Source organism: Eucalyptus grandis, chromosome 8, assembly GCF_016545825.1.
Source record: "Eucalyptus grandis isolate ANBG69807.140 chromosome 8, ASM1654582v1, whole genome shotgun sequence".
NCBI lineage: Eukaryota > Viridiplantae > Streptophyta > Magnoliopsida > Myrtales > Myrtaceae > Eucalyptus > Eucalyptus grandis.
Window position 1 is genome coordinate 16,992,339 of NC_052619.1, and position 14,991 is coordinate 17,007,329.

The 14,991-nt window shown below is 38.8% G+C and overlaps 1 pseudogene; it reads left to right on the plus strand.

The window, feature by feature from the left end:
• Positions 1 to 10,096: 10,096 nt before the first annotated feature.
• On the plus strand, positions 10,097 to 11,486 carry LOC120287677 (annotated as a pseudogene).
• Positions 11,487 to 14,991: the final 3,505 nt, after the last annotated feature.

The following is a 14,991-nucleotide window of genomic DNA, read 5'->3' on the forward strand; positions in this document are numbered from 1 at the left end:
TTTAAAATCAATCCAAACTGCCTGCAAAAAAACATATTTCAAAATAAAAGAGAAAGGTACCGAAAGGGCGTTAGAGAAATCTAACGTAATCAAGTCCCCGTATCCAAAATCTATGGTTCGTAGAAGTAAAATAATTCTCCCGTTATTTTACTTAGGTGTCTAATCGACCTACCATAAATTGATTAGTGGCAACTCATGATTGAAAATCATTTGTATGTTAAGAATTTGAACCTAAGTCATGAATTTGTATGGGCTTGGGAGAGCCCGAGTTAAGTCTAGGTTTAACAATCCATTAGCCAAACCCTAGGTGGTTCACACCCCCGAAAAATTTGGTCGCGACACATGGCGACCTGAGTCGCATGGGAATTACCTCTAGTGCCTTGCAGCATTGTTATGCATAGTGAAGGGCTAAGTGCTACACGATGGCAAAATCTCGTGTAAGTCACCTCTAGCGCCTTACCCTATTGCATTTTGTAGTGAATGACTAAGTACTACAAGATAGCGAGATTTCGTGTGAGTTACCTCTAGCGCCTTCTACTATTGTTATTTGTGGTCAAGGACTAAGTAATGCACGATGACGAGACTTTGTGTTGGGGTCACCTCTAGCGCCTTGAGCCTATATTTGAGTGGGAATGTTGAATTGGTATGTTGAGATTAATTATCGAGTATAGATGGAATCACCGATATGATTTGATTCATTTGTCATGGATTGACTGATTGAACTGAATTGGCCGGGGAAGGGTCATCGTTGACATGTAATCGACTAGGTCAATTGATCATTGTTTTGATATGATGTTGTGAATTGCTTGATTGAATGGAAATGACCGTGAGTGGTCTTGTTGACGTGTAATCGACTGGGTCGATTTGATCGATGCTTCGATCAGTGATGTGATTGCTTGGGTGTCTATTTGAACTGTCCTAATAAGCAGGTGGAATCTAAGGCCAAGGTAAGTCCTCCGTCTCATGTTGTGCATAGGCAGCTGTAAGGTGTATTGGTTTACTAATTGAGTCTTAGTGGGGTAGAACTTGCTGAGACGTAGTCTCATCCCGGTTTGGGGAAATCATTTCAGGCCCTTAGAATGGCAGGACCTCCACCTCCTCGTCCTCGTATGCATTACGGTGTCCCATAACATATTTCAGAATTTGAGACCCATTTCCACGTCCATCCTCACCCAGAAGGATTCGTATACGTATTAGTTCAGTTGACCATCTAGGTTAACGTGGGAGAGGAAGACCAGAGGCCCCACAGGTATCGGTCTTGGTACCGTGATTATTTTGATGGACGTAGAGAAGGTCCTATCCCGGAAGATGACATGCCTTTTGACGTGATGGAAAAGGCGTTCGGAGAGGGAACAGCCGATCGAGTAGATGGGTCAGTAGTGGATGCAAGGGACCCGTAGCAGTAGGTGGAAGGACTGGAGGAGGACGAAGACTAGGGAGTAACTGAAGAGATGCCTGAAGATGAGCCGGTGTCTGAAGCCGAGGACAAAGCTGAAGAAGAGAATGATCTGAGTGAAGAGGAGTCAAAGGAGGATCAGGATGATCCTGAGTATGACCTAGATGAGGATTGAAATCCCATCTCTTGGTGAACCCTAATATATGTGTAGATAGAGTGAGACCTTGAGGTTGTAAATAGTTTGTGATGTGCTATGTCTAATGTCATGTATAAAGGTTTGGTTATAAATTTCAATATGAAAAATATGGCATGCTTTTCTATCTCATTATTTTATTGCCTGGGGATTTATAACTGCTTTCGCATGTGCTTAATGAATGAGAGGGTCGGCGATACATAGTCCTGTGATATCGCATTTTAAAATCGACCAATTAGAAGGATGTGTGCGTGCCCGAGGATCTCTCTTTATTGTCTGGGGATTTTATGATTGTGCCCCTGGCATCCATGTCTTCTGGCTTGATGTTGGGGAAGGTTACAAGAGAACTAACCGCCATCTCCTAAAAGCTGCACAGCAGAAACTATAGAGTTATCCTCAGCTTGACCTCTGGCTCTCTCTTTCTTATCTGAATCATATAAAGAACCTCCACCATCCTTCTCAGCCTCAGTGATCTCGCAATGGGAAAACTCAAATGAATGATAAGCTGAATTCATCACATGAAGACTTTCAGTATTTATACTGGCAGGAGAATCATAAAATTCGAAAGGAAATACAGACTCAAGCTTGCTTGATGTTTGTGAATTGGCAGATGGTGTGCTCTTCCAAATGACAAAGTATTCTAGGACAAGAATGGAAGCAAGCAAAAAGACAATTGCTTGCCATAATTTCCGAATGACATTGCGATTTAGAAGTATGCAGGTAGCGAGAAGTGCAATATATAGCATTGGAATGGCATTTAACAGAACAAAGGAGGCAAGGAGCAAGACCACTATGTTTATTTCGAGGCCAAAGAGATTAAACATGTTCTCCATCCAAAAATTTATATAGACTATGAAGATTGTCTTTTGTGTTTCAAATCTCTCCCTTCTCATGGTGATAATCCTTTTCTTGTTCCATCTGTGGCTTTCGTTGGTGCTTCCCCAAATATATCCAAAGGAATATTTTCTAGCATTGCCACCCCCAGAGCCTCCAGCTTTGGGTACATTATTTGATGCTTGAGAAAAACCAGAGGCTGAGGAAGACAAATTGTTTCTCACGCCTTCTGCTTCACAAGGAATTGCAGGAGAATCTGCAGGTGGTTTGCTTGCCCCGTTTGAATTAAAAGAATCCCTAAACACTTCTTCTCCTGATACAAACAGAGGGCAAGGTTCTTTGGTGTAATATTTGCTCAAAATGTGAGTTGGTACTTTTTGCAACCAACGGAAGACATTGTATTGAAGGATACAAGCAGATATCACCAGCACTTTTCCCCCTTAAACCCAATTCTAGACCCCAAAAGCCTGACTGAAATAACTCAAAACCCAAGAACTTGGCTAAACTAAAGTCATTCTGTCCAGGAAACATTCCTGCCTGGGCACCCCACATCTGAAAGAGATATTCTGTCATCACCAGAATTCCTGTATAAAGAAGGAATAACTTTGATGGGATTCGAGATGCTTTAGGTGAAAGGGAACAAATGACAAGACCGAGCAGATAAAGGAAACCAAAGAGACTAATTGGTGACAATGATGCATAGAACTTTGATATACACACTATCTTGTCACTGTGCCAAATGAGGAAACTCTTAATAAATCCAAGTACTCCAAATTCCATAAGTTTGGAGTCATCAGATTGGATATACTTCCTCTGTCTCCTCTCGTAGGTGTAAAGCTGCATCATAATCAGTATTGCAATAGACTGCCAAATATTCTGCAATAGCGAAGCTTCTGAGTTGTAGGCCATGTAAAAACTGAAGATCAATCAACCCTGACAACCACATCTCAAAGGTGGAGAAATTGCTCAAGCTGTATATGAAGCCAAAGGTATCTTCTCATCCTTTCAATGGGTTGTCTTCCTATGATCCAACATAGGAGGAGCAAAATGTAGCCACACGATATGTAATTGGGTGTCAACAAGTAAAGTGTTAGGAGGATTGTAAAAAAAAAGCAATATACGTGTCACAAGAGCGATATACAAATAGAAAATTCTGCCCCATTGCACCAAGAAACGAAGAGATCCTTCTCTATGGAAATTGAAAGGATATTACATTTTAGAAATGCAAATTACAAATGCCTGTCATATAATTTAGAAAAACAACAAACAAAATCTTCCTCTATAAACCTCTACAAATGAATCTGGCATTCTGAACCGTGCATAACTAGTCAAAAGTCCGCCACCATAACTAAATAGATAAAGGCCAGTCATTACTTGCATGCTATTAAACCAGTGGCTAATCAATTTTCATGCAGAAACTCCATGGGGGGATTTAAAGGGTGTGTTCCTGAAACAAAAGGGAGGAGTCTTGAGCATATTCAAGCAGCCATCGATAGAGAATGAAAATAGCAGTACTCCCAAGTCCTTTACTCAAAAGAGAATAGCAAGTGATGCTCAAAAAGGGACGGCTCGTTCAAACCGAGCATGCTGGTGGTCTAGGGAGTTCACCAGCTATCGTTTCGGTTCGACCAGAAGGTGAGCCCGAAGTGAAACGAGCTATGGTACCGCACGACATTCTTGGGCATACGTCGGGCGCAGCCTCGCGTCCTTGCGTCCTTCGGCCAGCGACCCTCTCTCTTTTTTGTCCTGAAGCTAACGTCCAAGCGAGGGAAGGAGGAAGGAGGAAGAAGAGTGAGCTAGGCCGCACTTGGGAAATAGAAGGAACGAAGCAAGCTAGGCCACGAGGAGGGGGGCACGGAAAGAAAGGGAAAGGAGGGGCCGGGCTAAGGTTGGCCCTAGCCCGGCCCGGCTGCGTTTTTATTTTTGTTAATTTTTTAAAATTTTAATTTTAAATTTTTTTATTTTATTTTTAATACTAGTAATGCAAATGTTCCTAATGTCTATATGCAATGCAATTTAACGAAAACGCGATGCATTTTAGTGAAAATTATTTATTTTACTTTTTAGTTATTTTTAGAGACTAATACCTAATTTTCTATACGACTAAGTCCCAAATAAAAAGGAAAAATTTAGATGTCAAAAACAGACGAGAACATTTTTTTTTTTTTTTTCATTTGATAGAACGACAGTAATCAATCGGTTCATTTATTAAGTGGTTCTATTATGGGAAAGATATGACAATATTGTTCATAAGTCTAACACAATTACAGGAGAGTGATTGTAATATTGAAGTTGATAGTGAATAAGTAAACATAATTTTTTTTTTGTGAACTTGAATACTGCATGTATAGTCTTTGCGCAACGATGAAGTTTGTGAGGTTTTAGTCAATGTGTGTCAGTCCCATCGCTAGAAATTATTGAATTGCTTTCTTTTTTCGATAATGTGTTACACCATCCAAGAAGCACTAACTCTTGTTTGTCCTTTTAATTTTGTTATACAAGTTAATATTCCCTTTAATAGTCTATCTTTGTTACCAATTTTGTTTTTTTTATCAGTAATGAAAAAGCTTATACGGTGAAATACGTCATAATTTTCATCTTCACAATTTATCAAACCGACACTCGTGGAATATTGGCCTTGAAAATAAAATTGAATGCCAATGCCTTACTTGAAAGGATTTAGGTTCAATTTAGAGTACATAACATTCAAATCGATTATTTTCTTTATGAACTAAAATTGATTCCTAAAGAGTCAATTTGCCAAGAAAAGTTAAATCTGAAAACTGCAGAGAAGTTTCTTTTCTAATCAACGTGAAAGCTGCGCCATACATAATTCCAACACCATGTTTTTGTCGCCTTGACTGCAAGGGCTGCAATTTCCACGTGAGACCCACTTTTTCTTCGCTAGACTTTGTGTTCATGGTTGACTTGGAAATTTGCATCTATAGTCTTTGCATGACGACGAAGTTAGCGAGGTTCTAGTCAAGATGCGTCGGTCCATCGCTAGAAACTATCATATTGCTTTCTTTTTTTCATAACATGTTACACCATCCAAGAAGCACTTATTTCTTATTTTCCTTTTACTTTTGCCAAAGGTGGCATTATACAGTTGATATACTTGTCAATAGTCTATTTTTGTTACCAATTTCTATTTTTTTGTCAAAAAAAAAAAAAGCTTAGACGATGAAATACAACATCATTTTTCTTTTCATCTTCACAACTTAACGAAGTGACACTTATGAAATAATAGTCTTGAAAAGAACACTCGAAAGGATTTTGATTCAATCTGGAAAATTTAGAGAAGTTTCTTTTTTAATCAATGTGAAAGCTATGCATAAATAATTCCAATACCGTGTTTTGACACCATGATTGCAAGGACTGCAATTTCCACGCGATATCCACTTTTTCTTCACTAGACTTTGCTTTATTGGTTGACTTGGACATTTGTATGACCGGTGACTCCCAGCTCTTTTCATTCATATTACTGGGCCTCCATCATGTTGCCAATTAGCAAAAACTTTCATTCCATCAAATCAAATGATAGAGAGACGATTAAGTCTCTGAGCTCCATAAGCCTGTTCAGTGTTTTGCTTTTCATATTGTATGTTCTGTTGCTATTAGGACGAGTTATGGTGTGAAGAAGAATCATTTGTGCACCGCTTCATCTTGCAACAATTTTTGCGACATACACTATCACTTTCAATCGAAAGGCGATCCAAAAGGATGCGGCCGCTCTGAACATAAGCTAGCTTATGAAAATAACCGCATTGTTCTATCTATATGCTAGCCAATATTATATGAAAATCGATTTATTACCGTTCCTATCTTAGCAAATATTTATTCGATGGCGAAATCGCGGTGGTTGACGATGGACTGCAAAAAAATAATTGCTCATCCCTTATTACTCATTGGCGTTCTCCAACTTTAGTGATAATGATCCATGCGGTTCGTTAGTTGTGCCGAGGGTCTTCATGAAGTGCTCACAGCCCGTTGCTTCTACTTCGTAAGTCGATACTAAACCATGTATTGAGGGAGCATATCATTCCGATATGCCCCCCCTATTTTTTCCCAAATGAAGGTGTACTCATCCGCCGTCATGGGTTTGATCTCCGAGTAGGGGACGTCAAGGATACTTACACCATAACCATAAAGGCTTTAATACCGCATTGTATCCCAAGGTGGAAAAAGGATCGGTATAATTGTGCGAGCTCACCGTACAAGGACCTCCACAACATGATGGTTGAGGGATTCACTATCTCCCATTATAAACTCTCGCCACCAACAAGTTTCGAGTTTTGCTAATTAGGTTTCGGCTACCAAAGGGAGAGGTGCAGACACCATGATGCCCCAAAGCTGACTTTCCCAATTCTTTCTTTGTTTCTTTCTTCATCCTCATTGTTTTCTTAAATGTTAGCTCTACTGAGGGATCGTATAAAAATTTACTTACTGAGTGATGTGGCACGTTTCAATTGGATATTGTAATAGGTCGGTTCAATTTATTGCGAGCAAAAGATGAGATTATTTTATAGGTGAGTGATTGATTGATCCAATAGAATGATATTTCAATTGACAATGAATAAGTACGTATTAGTTGATTTTTGTGCATGCGAATATTACACCTATAGTCTTTACAAAAAAAAAAAAAATATTACACCTATAGTCTTTGTGTGTGTCAAGAATGACGAAGCAAGTGAATTTCTAATTGAGACCCGCATCGATTGATCATTGGTTGAGAAATTATCGTATTGCCTTTTCGTTGAGATCAATTTGTTCATTCATTAAGTGGTTCAATTATGGAAAAAAGATGATAGTCATATTCATAATTATAGCACAATTACAAAAGAGTGATTTTAAAATTTCAGCATAGTGAATAAGTAAACACCGCGTTATTTTTGTGAATTCAAATGTCGCGTCTATAGTCCTTGCGTGTGTCGATCAACAACGACAACACAAGTGAGTTTCTAATTGAGAATTTACCATATTGCTTTCTTTCTTTCATAAAGCTTCACAGCATCCATGAGCAAGAAGCGCCCGCCCCTTATTTTCTTTCTATATTTGTGGAAAGCCACATTATATGAGTTAAAATCTATGTACCCGTTAATTAACATGATCCTCTTTCTTGGTTACTAATTTTTTTTCTCAAATATGAAAAACCTTATACGATGAAATACATCATCTTTTTTCTTTTCGTCTTCAAAATTTAACGAAACAACACTTACGAAATATTGGCCTTGAAAATAAAATAGAACGCCAAATGCCATATTTGAAAGGATCTTGATTGAGTTTAGAGTACAAAACATTGAAATCGATTCTTTTTACGATACTAAAATAAAGAGAGAATTAATTTGCCAAGAAAAATCAAATTTGGAAAATGCAGAGAGGTTTCCTCCGTAATGAATGTGAAAGCTATCCATCACTAATTCCGAGACCGTGTTTTAGCTGGGCCATACTTTTTTAAGACTTTCTTCGCTAGAATTTACCATATTGCTTTCTTTCTTTCATAAAGCTTCACAGCATCCACGAGCAAGAAGCGCCCGCCCCTTATTTTCTTTCTATATTTGTGGAAAGCCACATTATATGAGTTAAAATCTATGTACCCGTTAATTAACATGATCCTCTTTCTTGGTTACTAATTTTTTTTTCTCAAATATGAAAAACCTTATACGATGAAATACATCATCTTTTTTCTTTTTGTCTTCAAAATTTAACGAAACGACACTTACGAAATATTGACCTCGAAAATAAAATAGAACGCCAAATGCCATATTTGAAAGGATTTTGATTGAGTTTAGAGTACAAAACATTGAAACCGATTCTTTTTTACGATACTAAAATAAAGAGAGAATTAATTTGCCAAGAAAAATCAAATTTGGAAAATGCAGAGGGGTTCCTCCGTAATGAATGTGAAAGCTATCCATCACTAATTCCGAGACCGTGTTTTAGCTGGGCCATACTTTTTTAAGACTTTCTTCGCTAGACTTTGTTTTAGGGTTGACTTGGACATTTCGATGACCCACGACTCCCAACCCTTTATTAAGCCTCTCTCTCGCATTTCCAAATGAGCTAAAACCTCCATTGCACCAGACCAAACGATAACGAGATGATTATTTCTCTCAGCTCCATATTTACACTCCGTGTTTTACTTCTCGATCGCATGTTATGCTACTATTAGGGATGAGTCGCAGTGTGAAGAACAATCATTTGTGCGCCCCTTCATCTTGCGGTGAGATCCATAACATAAATTATCCTTTTCGATTGAAAGGCAATCCAAAACATTGCGGCAACTCGCAGTATGAGCTAACTTGTGAAAATAACCGCACTATTCTATATCTATATGACGGCTGATATTATGTAAAGTCGATCCATTACAGTTTTTATTATGACCAACATTACTTCAATGGTAATATCACAATGGTTGACGATGGACTGCAAAAGGGTAATTGCTCGTCCCTCCCTTGTTGCCCATTGACGTACTCCAACTTCAGTCATGATGATAGATATGCTGGTGGATACGCTGCGGTGGCCTTCATGAAGTGTTCCCAACCCATTGCTTCTACTTCATATGTCGATACCAGACCATGTATTGAGGGATACTCTGTCGACACGCCTCCTTATTTTTCCCAAATGAAGGTGTACTCATACGCTGTACAGAACTTAAAAGCAGGGGATTTCAAGGACTCCTGCACCGTAACCATGACGGCATTCGCATCGGATCAAATCTCGGGGCGGGAAGGGGATCAGAATGGGACCTTAATATACAAGGACCTCCACAACAAGATGGCCGAGGGATTCAATCTCTCCTATCCGATCACCTTAGGAAGAATGTTTTCGTGTCGCTACTTCGGTTTTAGATACCGAGAGGAGAATTGCGGTGACTTTTTGTTCTTTACGGGATTTTCCCTTAAAGGTGTTCTTCCTTCCTTTCTTTCTTTCTTTCTTTATTTCTTCCTTATTCTTCCTCCTTTTCCTAAATCCTAGCTTTACTAAGAGATCTTACCAAAATTACTTACCAAGAGATGTGGCAAGTCTTAGTTGGGGATTTTTAATACAATCCACAAATTAAGACACTATTTCCTCTAAAAACGCAACAGCAAAAAAAAAAATTTGCCACATCACTTAATTTGAAAAGTCTAATAAGATTTCTTTGTAGATTAGGCATGCATTACTCTTTTTAATTTTACAATTTATGAACCTTTTTTCTGAATTTGACACTATTACTTTATATTTGTTTGGGGGAAAACGGTTGATTTAATAGTTGCTCGTGTCCATTGCATGGCTGTTACTCCTATGTAGATGAATAAATTGCACGCGTCCTGAATGATGTTTGTAAATTAGAGATGTGCCACAGTGAGATGTGAACTTATTAATTGTTTGGTACATCTTGAGGGAACAAAAGCGAGATCGTGTTTTTTTATTTTTTATTTAGAGAAAATATCATGCTACCGTAACATGGATTTCCCATGTGAATAGAATAAACTGCGATATGAGCACCTATTAAGATAGTAAATTATTTTTATGTTTAAATGCTAAAATGATAGATTTGATTCTTCATTGATTGATCGTCGATTCTAATTAGTCATTTTCGGTCACCTTAGATTATGCTACGTGGGCCAGGCATTATTATGCACCATATGTGGGTCGGAGCCTCGCCTTTGTCTTGGGTATGACTTCCTAGCCCTTTTCTCCTCACAACTATGAAGATCTCAAGCAGCACTCTGATTAAAAAAAAAAAATTACGTTTAATTTTTTTTTTTTTGCACCGTGCTAATCTATGGACAATTTCTATCCAGCCAACTACGTTGCAGCAAAATTCGTACTCGGAGCTCTATGTGTGTTGATACTTCTAATCTATAAGTGGATGAGAAGGCACCAAGCGATTGACACAAACATCGAAGAATTCCTACAAGCTCACAATAACTTTTTACCCATAAGGTACTCTTACTTGGATATTAAGAAGATTACAAAAAATTTCAAATGCAAGTTAGGTGAGGGGGGATATGGTTCTGTCTACAAAGGAATCCTTCAAAGTGGCAATGAAGTTGCAGTTAAGATTTTGAACAAATCAAAATCTAACAGCCAAGATTTTATTAGCAAAGTGGCCACAATTGGAAGGATCTGCCATGTCAATGTGGTGCAACTTGTTGGTTTTTGCTTCGATTACTCCAAACAAGCTCTAGTCTATGATTTCATGCCGAATGGTTCCCTGGATAAACACATTTCAAATAAGGATGGTGATGATCCTCTTGATTATAAGAAAATGTATGAGATCTCTCTTGGCATAGCTAGAGGGATAGAATATCTACATCAGGGATGTGATATGCAAATTCTACACTTTGATATCAAGCCACACAACATTCTCCTAGACCAAAGTTTCACTCCGAAAATTTCTGACTTTGGACTTGCAAGACTTTATCCCACCGGTCACAGCATAGTATCATTGACTGCAGCAAGAGGAACCTTTGGTTATATGGCGCCTGAGCTATTCTATAAAAGACATTGGTGGCATTTCTTATAAAGCATGTTTATAGTTTTGGGATGATGTTGATGGAAATGGCCGGTAGAAGGAGAAATCTAAATGCATGTGCAGAGCGTTCAAGTCAAATTTACTTTCCTTTGTGGGTTTATGATCAACTTGGCAAAGAAAAGGAGGTTGAAATGGTAGATGTCATAGAAGAGGAAAGAGAAACAATGAGGAAGATGATAATCATTGCATCATGGTGTATACAATTGAGTCCTAATGATCGGCCGTCAATGAGGAAAGTCCTAGATATGCTTGAGGGAGATATGGCTAAACTACAACTGCCTCCAAAACCGCTTTTGTATCCAAGAGAGGCGCCGATTGATGATGTCGACACTGATATAGAACTTGAAATGGTCTCAGCTTCGTCAAGTGCTTCGATAATTTCGGGCGGTTACCAATTTTACCATGACAATGAGTTTACGAAATCATGTATTGTGTGATTGTTCCCCTATCGTAGAAATGAGGTGCAAAATTTAAATAGTACTATCAACATGTATCATCATTCACAATGTAATCCGTGAAGCTTTTACATGTTTTTCATATAGCACTAGTGTTTTCCGATAGACTCATTATGTCCATATTTTATAAATGACAATGAATGTTGTATGGTATTCATTTAATTTTTGTTTCATGTGAATCTCTCTCATTTCCATCAAAACCTCTCACCCCCACCCTTCGACCCCGCTCGATCACCCACCTCTACAACTGCTACATGCTCAAGCAATATCCGACTTCGACCTCATGTCACAAGATGGGTTAGGGCCTAACCGATGAATGACTAGCAAATGTCAAAGACGAAAGACAGAGTAGGCCGACGATTTTGCCTTTACGATGAATGGAAATTGAGCAGGTAGTGTCATTTTAGAGCATGTGATGTATTACAAAAGCTCAATCCCTAAATACAGTGAGAATGCATGCGTTCACTTGATGATAAGACATGAGATGGTGCCTTACGTGCTTCCAAACAAGTATCATATTCCTCCAGACATTGATGTCGATAAGGAACCCGCGATATCCACTTCACTTAGAGATCGCAGACAGAGAGCCCTGATCTGATGCCAAATTAGCGAGGTACTCCCCCACTGAGATTCAAATAATGTCATTCATCAGGACTAAGAAAACATAGAAAAGCAGCGAAAGCGCATGCTGCTGCTTAAAACTTGGGTCGTCTCGCCAAGTACAAAAGCAATTAACATTTTCTGCGAGGTCTTTTCGATTGCTTCAAATGGTTTTCAAAGTATCTACAAATAGATAAAGCAGAAAGGACCATCCTAGTACAAGGTCAAAAATTGAAGGCTTTCAATGACTGAACGAGTCTCGGTTTGGAGAATACGAAATCGTTCGAGATCACTCCCGAAAGCTAACTCTCGACTCTGGAAATGGCAAACCGTGTCTATATGTATAAAGAGATGTACTAAGTGATAAATTGATTGATAGCATATTACTAGCTTTTTGCAGATTTGATGCACCACGAGTCGAATGCACTGATGGGGAAACGAACAGAACCACCATGTCTATGCAAGTATGCTGACTAGTATAATGCCAAGCCAAACCTTTACATGAAGAGATTCGCCAGTAGAAAGTCCAAAACAAGTAAGGGCGACGATGCTGAATATCGAGCTAAATAGCGTTAAATATCATGAATGCCTTCAGAGAAAGTAAAGACAGGGTTTGAATCCAAGTAGCTCAAGCTTCGAGCCATCAAAAGTCAACAGTTGGAAAGGTCCCCTGAAGTTTGCAGCCTGGGGGCCACCTGTAATGAGGTTCAGAACTAGCGAAATTGGCATATGTGCAGCGTCTAATGGAGCATTTATTCTCATTCCGTGCCTCCAGTGAAGGACAAGCAAGATTACCGTCGGTTACGAGATGTGGAGCGGACCCTGCCACCTCTCCTGATCCGACAAAGCCGATAGGAATAGCAGGTAGCTTGTCAGATTCAGCTCTGCTCATCATCATCTTAAACCACAGGCGCAAACACAATTAGCATCACAACCCGAAGTTGAAACTACGTTGTTCGATTAGAATGCACACCGCGATCATCATGTTGTCATTAGCAGTGTGTTCTACCAGTGGTAGCAATTACGATCATATAAACATACAATTACTATCGAAAGAATATTCATGTCCTCTGAAGCAAGACTTGACGAGGCAAATAAAGTTTTGCCACTCCTCGTGCTGTAAGCCGACAAAGGTACCTGTGCTATCAAACGATGCATGTATTTAAACTAGTGCAGATGACAGAATTCACCAAGTAAAATAGTGTGCACAAGCAGGTAATTTATATTAAGAATCTGATCGAGTTGGTAAGTAGCTTTCAGATGGAGATGAATAGTTAAGCTCATTGCCAGAGTAGGTACTATGTTCGACGCGATGGAGAAAAAGTAAACAATATGACACGGAAACATCTCAAGAATCGAGTTTCTTGATGAGAAACTAAAGGTTCCCGTAGTTCGTCACGCTCACTGGAGAATCATCCTAATGAGAAAGACTGTTGTGACAGGAGACTGTGGAGCTGTCTCTTCCTGTTCATTTGACATTTGTTGCTCGGCTACACCATGAATGGAAGGCAAGAACAGTCGAAACCTCACATAACGAAGTGTTCAGAGTACGACAACAACCCAGTGGCCATCCTTCCAACGTGGAAGGGGGAAGTGGGGGGTTCGAATCCCCACCTTTTCATCCTCACCTTTTCAAGAGGTTAGGGTGGGGACGAATTAGTTTCAAGTGTGGGTTTTGACTTTCACGCCCTGCAAGGAGGCATGACAAAAGTCTAAGAGTAAGTATTAGAATAGGAGTAGATTATGACTGACAAAAAAAAAAAACAAGTATGACAACAAGACTCGTCTAATGGACGGCAAAATTCATAGGCTGAACATCAAGGTCTCCAAAAACCGACTTCCAGAAGCAAACAATAATAAACAGATGGCCTCACTTGGAAGAGCCCTCGGTAAGTGGCTCGAGGAGCTGAAGAGATTCATGGAAAAAAAAGCCCAAGTGAAAGGAGAGCAGAGGACAATTCAGGCGTAAATTGTGTATCAATTCTGCTTGTGGAGGAACTGATTGTTGACAAGGCGATGCACTTAAGTTGAGGTCATGTGGCACGGATTGCTCCCGGCCATCTTGAACTTCATACAGGTACAAACTCTATCTCCATATTGAGCAAGCTTACAAAGCTTTATTCATGATATAGAAAGAAATCAGAGGTATCAGCACGTGCCGAATGGACCAATTATTTGGACAAAAAAAATTTGTGCTCATGTTCGTGATTTCTAGAAGGGAAAAGATACAACATTTTAATAAGTGACCATATTACTATAGGAAAAAGAAGAAGAACATGTGCAGTTAAAACATCATTAGATGCTTGTGTGACTACTAGCATAGCCCTTAAACAAACGGCAGAAGTATGAAATATTAATGATTATTTATCTTTCTCACTCATTAAAAAAATCATTTATTTTTTATTTTTCATGTCATATGTTAGTGAGGCCCCGAGTAGCAAACCTTCAAGATCGCTAGCACCGGGGATTCTTACCGGTCAACAATATCGACGCTATGTCTTAACTTTTTTTTATTGCTCTTCTTGTTATTTGTGCTTTAGATCCCATGATTTTCTAAATTGATCCCAAGCAAAATCAAAATAAATAATTTAATCGATATAGATATACATACATACACACACACACACACACACACACACACACATATAGATATATATATATATAGATTACATCAAGAAGGAGTGAAGAGTATACGCCAACTAGGAGATACTCGCGTCCTCTACTATGCTGATGCAAGGTGTGCAATTTGACAACCATTATGAGGGAAAAGCAGTTTTTTATTCATAAGCTAATTAGCATTATCCATCAGTCAACAATTATAAATATATATATACATTACATCAAGGAGGATTGAAGAGCATACACCAACTGAGAGAAACTTGTGTCCTCTACTATGCTGATTAATTTGACAACCATTATAAGGGACAAGCAGTTTTTTATTCATAAGCTAATTAGCATTATACATCAATCAACAATGCCTATTACATAG